This window comes from Lonchura striata, chromosome 33 (assembly GCF_050655825.1).
Source record: "Lonchura striata isolate lonStrDom1 chromosome 33, ASM5065582v1, whole genome shotgun sequence".
In the NCBI taxonomy this organism is placed as follows: Eukaryota; Metazoa; Chordata; class Aves; order Passeriformes; family Estrildidae; genus Lonchura; species Lonchura striata.
The window spans coordinates 5,887,755-5,896,349 of NC_140735.1; the positions used below are offsets into that span (position 1 = coordinate 5,887,755).

Below are 8,595 nucleotides of genomic sequence, written 5' to 3' on the forward strand. Positions count from 1 at the left end.
AAGTGGGATTGAATCATTTTGAGATGACAGAGCAATCCACCTTGGATTTTGGAGTGCAAAAATATGGAAAATACTACCACATATCACCCAAGAACCCACAAATCTTCCAGAATATGTTCCCAAACTGTAAATTCCACCTCAAATACCTCTTAAATGGTGGGACTTCTGACATCTCTGGTCAATAATAATTTTAGTCATTTTTCAAGTGTTTTTAAGTGATAAAGCCAAATCAGAAGAAAATTAGGGACCAGAGACCCCTTGAGCATCCCCTGGGCATTGGACAAAACAAACTCAGCAGAAATTAAATTTAACCCTACATAAAATGCCTTGAGGAAGATTTGCTCTTCCCACAAGTCACTTGTGATGGAAATGCAAACAAATCCCAAACATTAATAAACCAACAACAGAAGCAATTCTTTGGCAATTCCAAATTTCATCAGTTCCAGCACAGCTCCAAGTCAGATGCTGGCAGGTTCCATAAAAAGAAACATGGAAATTTGGCCCAATACAGGTTATTAAAAGGAAGGAAAAGGTTTGTGTAGCTGTCACAAAGGTGACAGGGACAAAGATAATAATGATTCTCGTATTTGGAAAAGCCCCCAAGCCTGTGAATTCAGGAATTACTTGGGAATTTAGCTACTTGAGCTGGGCTTCTTGTAGGATTTAAATACCCTTGTGTTCCTCTCCTTGGGGTGAATGATCCTTGTCAGTCTTGCTGGTATCATTTGTTCCCTTTCCTCCAGTGATTTTAACAAACTTTTCAGGGAAGGACAACAAAATATCTTCTTTACAATTATAAGTTCTCCCAAAAGTTGCTCAGAGGAAGCTGCATCTAAGTTTTCAAGAGTTCCTCTGGAAAGAGCCACAAACTCCTCAGAGGAGGGAACCAGGCTGTTGTCAAAGACACTTGGGGTCAGACAACAGTGCCCTGAAGTCATTGTGCCAAAATAATGCCCCAATCTGGTTAATAAAATTTTTAGATGCCTCTGCCCCAATTAAGGTGCTAACAAGACCAAATACAAAGTGGATTTTATTGAACAGTAAATGTGATGTAGAGAGAGATGGAAAGAAAGAAAAAAAGAGAGGAGAGCAAGGGAGTGACAGGGACAGAGATCTCCCCTGGGGTGGGGCAAGTGTGACATTGTCCCCTGTGTGTGTGGCCTTCCCAGGGTGGTGGTTTTACACCGGAGCCAGTTTGGGTAAGGGGGGTGGTGTTCATCCCCCACCCCGGGCAGGGATTGCCTCACTGTTTCCGGTTACAATGTCAGATGTAACCAAAAGTGTTTTCAGTCACCATCTCCATAACCTGTTATCAACAGGTGGGGCAGTGTTCTTTATCTCTTCCATGGCTCAACCCTGATAACGCCCTCCAGGGGCCATCTTCTGCTAATGGGCCATTGAGTGTCACTGTAGCACTGATAAAATTACATCATCCCATTGTGGGATGCTCCGCCCAGAGGGAGGAACTAAGCATTCCCACCTGGATATAATCTCACCCCTGCAACACCACGACCACCTTGCCTACTGCATTTCCAGAGGACAAGAGCTCCATAAGCACCACTGGACCTTCAGAGGAAGACCAGACCCTTCTACAGGATCACTGCTTTAACAGAATCACGTTCATCACTCCAACAGGGCTGCAGCCACCATTTCGTCAGCCTGCTACCACCACCCTGAGCAACGGGGTGTCAGGTTATATCCTGACTCTGTCAGATTAAGTCAGTGTTTCTGTATCATTGCCTCGATCCTAATTTTCTTACTCAATTGTGATTCTGGCTTAGACTCTCCCCCTGGTTTGCCTTCAAACCAGTACAAAACTCACTGTGCTTATCCCTTGTTTTCCTCCTAAAACAGAATTTCCCATCCCCAAAACTTCAAGAAATGGAGAAGGAGGTTGCAAGGAAGAGGAAGGAGCCCTGGGACGCCCAGGCAGGTGAGGAGGAGGAAGTCAGTGCCCCTTTCCTCCTCTCTCCTGCTCCATCTTCCAGACCAGCCTGGCCCCTGGCTGCAGGACAGCCCCGCTGCCGGTGTCCTCCTGCCAGGGAGGCACTGGGGGGATCTCCTTGCCCTTCCCTGTGGCATGGAGGCAAATCCCATCCTCTCCTTGTCCTTCCCCCCCCAGAGCAGGAGCTGAGGATGGAGAGCAGAGAGGACAAATCCCCGCAGCAGAAACTCGTGGAAGAGGCCGTTTTGAGTGGCTCCACAGTGCTGGAACCCAAAGGGGAGGAAAAGCCCTGTCGATCCCGCATGAGGAGGGGCTGCAAAGGCAGATCACGGGGATCTGAGCAGGAAAGACCTACCGTGGGCCAGGGAGGCAGCCAGAGATCAAGCCAGAGCTCAGAGCTGGCTGTCCATGAACAGCATCGTGTTGGAGAGAAGCCCTACAAGTGCTTGGAGTGTGGGAAGAGCTTCAGGAGGAATTTCAACCTGATCCGCCACCAGATGATCCACACTGGGGAATGGCCCTACGAGTGTGGGGAGTGTGGGAAGGGCTTCAGCTGCAGCTCTGCCCTTGTCATCCACAAACGCATCCACACTGGGGAGAGGCCCTATGAGTGTGGGGAATGTGGGAAGAGCTTCAGCCAGAAGTCACACTTGATCAGCCACCAGATCCTCCACACTGGGGAAAGGCCATACAAGTGTGAGCAATGTGGGAAGAGCTTCAGCCATAGGTCCAAACTGATCATCCACCAAATGATCCACACTGGGGAGAGGCCCTACGAATGTCCTGAGTGTCAGAAGAGGTTTCGGACCAGCTCAGATCTACTCCTGCACCAGCGGATTCACACGGATGAGAGGCCCTTCCGCTGCCCTGACTGCAGGAAGGGCTTCAGGTACAACTCCACCCTTGTCAAACATCAGCGCATCCACACCGGGGAGAGGCCCTACAAGTGTGGAGAATGTGGGAAGAGCTTCAGCCAGAGCTCCAGCCTGATGTGCCACCAGAGGACCCACACTGGGGAGAGGCCCTATGAGTGTCCCGAGTGTCAGAAGAGGTTTCAGACCAGCTCTGATCTCCTCCTGCACCAGCGGATTCACACAGATGAGAGGCCCTTCTGCTGCCCTGAGTGTGGAAAGGGCTTCAAGCGCAACTCCCACCTCATCATCCACCGGCGCATCCACACTGGGGAGAGGCCCTATGAATGTCCCCAGTGTGGGAAAAGCTTCTCCAGGAGCTCTATCTTGACCAGACACCAACGGAGACACCTGTAAGGGAAGCCTTGCAAGTGCCCCAGCTGCAGGAAAAGCTTTGTGCACTGCTCCATCTCCATCCCCCATGGGAGGACCCACGTTGGTCAGAGCCCCAATTACGCACATTCCCTATGATCCATGTTGGGAAGACACCTGACTGATAATCCTTTTGGTTTGGCCCTAATATTCTTCTGATCTATCTTCATTCCCTAAAACACCCAATATAGAATAAGAAAGAAATTGAACAGAGATGTTTAATGTCCCACCATTTAACAGCTAATTAAGGGTGAAATTATGGTTTGAGGAGATATTATGGAAGATTTGTTCATTCTTTGGGGATTTCGGGCAGTGCTCTTCATCTCTCAGCAATCCAAAGGTCAAGATGGATTGATCTGTCACCTCAAAACTACTCACTCTCACTGCAAACAACTCAATCTTACCCCAAAAAGTCTCAATCCCATTTAAAAATGGCTTGTTCCCACCCCAAAGAAACTCAATCCCTTGCCAAAATTACTCAATTCCTTAGCCTCTAGGGTGAGATGGGATTGGAAGGAGATTAGGAGAAGTGGGAATCAAATTTGGAGGGGTGGGATTGGGATTGTGTGGGACTGCGTGGTTGGGTTTAGCAGTAAATAAAACTTTAAGAATTAGTGATTTCTGTTCCATTTGTTTTCAGTCAGTTTTGGTTTGTTTTTCAGAGTGCCAACTTCTCAGCTGACTGTGTTTGTGTCCTCCTTTCCCTCCTGCCTTCCTTTGCCTGCTCTGTTTCTCTCTCAGTGTCTCCCTTGACCCAGGGCAGCTTTCACCAAAGGCCCTGCCCTAATTTCATCCCTATTCCACCAGCTACAACAACCATGGGTGAACTTATGAAGGCTGGCAATGAAATGTCACTGTAAGATCTTACTCCACTTGGCTTTTGGGCCTTCCATAAGAGCTTTGCCTTCAAGGGCAGGAACATCTTTTCCTGACTGGGAACTGAAATTCCAGGCCCTGGTAGTGTGTGCCATGGATCCCAGAGGGGCATTCCCGAGGCTCTCAGGGTGCTGCTCCTGCCGTGCCTCCCAAGGAGCTGTGCAGGACATAGGACAAGGTGCAGCAGCTGTGTTGGTTCTGCAGTGTCACAACAGCCCCTGGTTCCAGGAGTTTCCATACTGCCAACAGTGGTTCCTGGGTTCCATGATGCCCTGCTATGTCCCCATGGATATTTGGTGCAATGAAGTTCTTCAGTGTCACAATGGTGATCTCGCTCTATGAGCTTCTACAGTGTCCAAATGGCCTCCTTGGATGGGCAGTGTCACCATGGACCATTGGCTCCATGCAGCCCCGCTGGGTCACCATGGACTCCTTGGTTCCATGAGGTTCTGGGGGTGTCTCCATGGTCTCCTTGGATCCACAGTGTCACAATGGACCACTGGATCCACGTGTCCCTGCTGTGACACCATGGCCCCTTGGTTCCATGGGACCCCAGGGACACAACTGACTTCTTGCTTCCACGTAACCCCCTCAGTGCCAAAATGGCCCCTTTGTTCCATAGGGGACACAAAAGATTTATAGAAACATTGAACAAATCCTGCTTAACACACATGGGAACACCTGTTTGCCTTCCAAAGAAAGGTTAAAGGTGAGGATGGCCCCAGCAGCTTCCATCTGCAACAGAGATCCAGGGAAAGGACAGGGACAGAGAATTCAGCTGGGAGACTCAGAGAATTCTACTTCCAGAGATCATTTCTGGTCACACTGTCCCTTGTAGAAAGGTGACACCATTCCAGGCAGCCTGTACTGAGCAGGTGGCTCCTGAGTGGGGTTTGTTGTTTAGGAAACCTGCTCAGGCTTTTCCATTCTTTGCTTCCTAGTAGGAAAATCTCTCCTGGGTCTGTGTGCAGGCAGAGCGCTGAGGAGAGCAGGTTGGACACGGTGCAATGGGCTGGGACATGGAGCTGCAGAGCTCAGGGACAAGGTTCTGCTGTAGGGCACAGGGATGTCAGTGCCAGGTGGGTGATGTCAGACATGGGGAGGCTGGGGGTGAGGGGCAACTTGTCCAAAAAGGGTCAGCCCTCATTGGGCTCATTCTTCTACATGCCCAGACCTCCTAATGAGACACTGAGCATTAAGGTCACCTGGGGAATGCTTCTATCAGTTCTTCTCTGAACTGAAAAATAAAAAAAAATACTCACTTGATTAAAGAAAAAAAGTCATGAATTGCACTTTGAAATCTTCCTCCTTAACAAAACTCCAGACTGTGTCCAGTGAGCTGCACAAGCTCTGGAGATTTGCAGACCATTGTAGGAAGACAAAGCACCCTTGAGGGCTTTGTGTACTTTAATAAGCCCTACAATGGATCTTCAGCTGAGTCCAGGAGCCTCAGGCACTGAGAGAAGGCTGAAAAAGCTGCTCAAGGAGTCAGGAGCAAAACTCCAAGTCCTTTGGAGCATCACTGGGCCCCATAGAGGGCAGGGACTGCCAAAGGCTCCCAGGCACTGGAGAGAGCAGATCCTGGAGGCCAGGATTGCAAGGAGCCCAAGACTCAGAGCAGGGAGCTGCAATGCTGAGCAAGGCCTGGGCTGGCTGGGGGAAGCAGAAAGGCCAAGCCCTGAGCCCAGCCTGGCACAGCAGGGCCCGTCCCTGACGGGTGGCTCGGGGCTGTTTGTGGGGCAGGGGGATGTGAGGGGCAGCAAGGACAAATGCCATAAACCTGCAGCCCCTGCCAGCCTCCTCAGGGAGGGCGAGGGAGAAGCAAAGTGCAGCCCCTCCGAGGGAAGTTCCTTCTGTGGGGCTCCCGAGGCACTGCCCGAGCCCAGGGACAAAGGCCTGGGTGCCTCTGGCCCTGCCAGCCCTGCCCAGCCCTGCCCATCTGTCCTGGGGCTGTGCCCCCTGTGCGCGCTGCTCCTCTGCCCTGGCCGGCTGCACTCGCCCATCTCGCTGTGCCCCAGCATTTCTCACCCAGCGTTTCTGTGCCCTCCCTGGGCTGCCTGCACCCAGCGCTGCCGGCTCCTGGCACACAGAGCCAGGCCAGGAGCCCACCCTGCCAAGGGTTTTTGGAGCAGGGCGGTGGCTGCGATGGCTTCTGAGCTCAGCAGCTGCTCCTGGGATGGCTCCATGGAGACCCAGCACAGCAACGCTGCTGTGCATTGTCCCTGCTGAGGGTCTCACACTGGCGGGGCACATTCCCTGGCTGCAGGATTTGTGCCCGACCCAAGCACTGCTCTTATGGCTCCAGCACTGCTTTCCAGCAGACACAGGGGAAGGCAAACTGTGTGTAGCTCATGGTATGTTAGAGTGTCTAAAACTTGCTAAGTCATTGATCTTAGATGTGAGATGCATTTGGAGTTTATGAGATGGAAAACAAGATGGAAAAGGGGAGCATAGAAATAAATAGGGGAAAACATTTCATATTGTTTCTTTTCATTTTCATTTCACTTCTGGAAAGCTGTTTTAGTTTTTTCAGGAATCTTCTCCACAGTCCTGTTTGCTCTTCTCAAGAACCCTTCCTGGAAAGTGAGGTCAAGCTCCTGCCACAGGATGTGCCACCAACTGCAGTTTCTCTTGGGTTTCCACACCCTGTGTGCTGCCGGACTCTTGCAGCAGAGCAGGACAAAGCTTTGGAGAAGTTGACAGCTTGTCCTTTCTTTAACTGGTGGGCTGGGGAGTTGTGCTGGGGGTAAGGTTTTCATTGTTACTGTTCGAGGCTAAGAAAACAGGAGGTGTTACCATGAATTGTTAAGAGAATACAAACCTGGCTGAATTCAGAGAAAGAATCTCCAGAGCCTGCAGCCCAAAGTGGAGAGTTGTGTAATAATAATAATTCCAGCCTGTCAGTGGACATCTTGAGAATGATCTGGAATGTGAAAATGCTCTGACAGAGGGAGTTTGTTTCTGAGTTCAGTGTAGATGATTCCACATCTGGTGCATTGATGCATAAATCAAGAGTACAATCAGTTCCTGATAAGCACCAGAACAAGCTGGACTTCTCAGAGTAGCCAACTGAAAGAATCTGAAAAGGACAAATGCAGGCAATGACTTGGTGAACCTTCCCTGGAAAAGAGTGTTTTTCTTCTAATAATTACTAGTCCATTCCCATGGCTTTTGGCTTTATTAACAAGCACATTTCCACCCCAGATTCACATGAAGTGAGAAGCGTGAGCTTGTGGAAGTGCCTGAAAGATGCCCTGTTCCTCTGCAGGGACACTCAGGCTGAGACAGAAGCCGGAGCCCTCTCTGGGGAAGCCTCCTCCGAGCTGGAATTTGTGTCGTGCTGGGAGAGGATGAGGAGGGGGAGAGCGCTGAGCGCTGTGTGGCAGGAGCAGGAGGTTTGGGCCGCAGGACATTCCATCTGCGCCGCTGCCCCGCAATGGGCGGCCGTGCCCGGGGCTCTGGGCCTGGCCCCGCGTGCGCTGAGCTCCCTGGGCTGGGCTCAGGCTCCCGCTGGGACTGGGCACAGGCTGGGCTCTCACTGTGCTCACCAGCAGGGAAAACACCTCTGGGCATCTAGGTTTCCTGCTGCTGGGAAGAAGCAATGAAACAAATCGAGAAGTTCTGCTTTCTCTTTCTCCTGGTGGATTTTTTAATTCAATTCCATACTACAGAGGCAATTTTTGTGATGGCCTCTTTCAGTTTATTCTATTTCATCAGCACCAGCAACAGGGCTGTGTTTGAGTACTGCAAATGTGGCCTTTGTGGCTTTAATTCCCCTCACCTTAGTGCTCAGGAACTGGTGGGCATTCCAGTATCTGCTGATCCTCATGCCTGTGACAAAAATACTGACTTCACTGTCATGAAAGCACTGTGGGTAGCACCAACTGAAAGAGGCACTTGCAGTTTTATGGATAAAATTCAGGTGGTAAGTAGCAGGGCAAGAGCAGCCGTGATCTGCAATTCCCAAGGCAAAGGCAGCAGCAGCCTCCTGCTGTCAGCTCAGGGTGAGCAAAACAGTGCTGAAAACAGCGCTGGAACCCGATCCTTCCTTCCCCTGAGGGCTGGCTCGGGGCAGCACAGGCGGGCCCTGAGGAGCCAGGGCTGTGTGCGGGTGCCTGTTGCTCTGCTCCAGAGTCCGTCTGGAAAAGCCCTCGGCAGCCGAGGCAGGAGCAGGCGGGAAGGGGCCGGCGCTGCTGCTGCTCCTGCCCGGGAGCCCCGGCCGGGCCGGGCCGGCGCCCGCTGCGCTGCGGCTGCTGCTGCTGCCAGAGCCGGGCGGGGTCGGGACAGGGACGGACACGGCACAGCAAAGGCCGGGGCTGCAGGGCTGCTGGTGCTCGGCCAGCGCCGGCACAGAGCTTCAGCCCGCAGCCAGCCCAGAGCGAAAGGCTGGGAAAGGCTCCATTCCAGCCTTTCTTTGCTCGGCACTGGGAAGGGACTGAAATTAAAGGAGAACAGCAGGGCCCGACCCCTTCTCCTTTGGGAGGAGCCCCA

General features: G+C 51.7%; 1 pseudogene; it reads left to right on the forward strand.

The window, feature by feature from the left end:
• The first annotated feature begins 2,000 nt into the window (after positions 1 to 2,000).
• Positions 2,001 to 4,532, forward strand: LOC144247983 (uncharacterized; annotated as a pseudogene).
• The last annotated feature ends 4,063 nt before the right edge of the window (positions 4,533 to 8,595 follow it).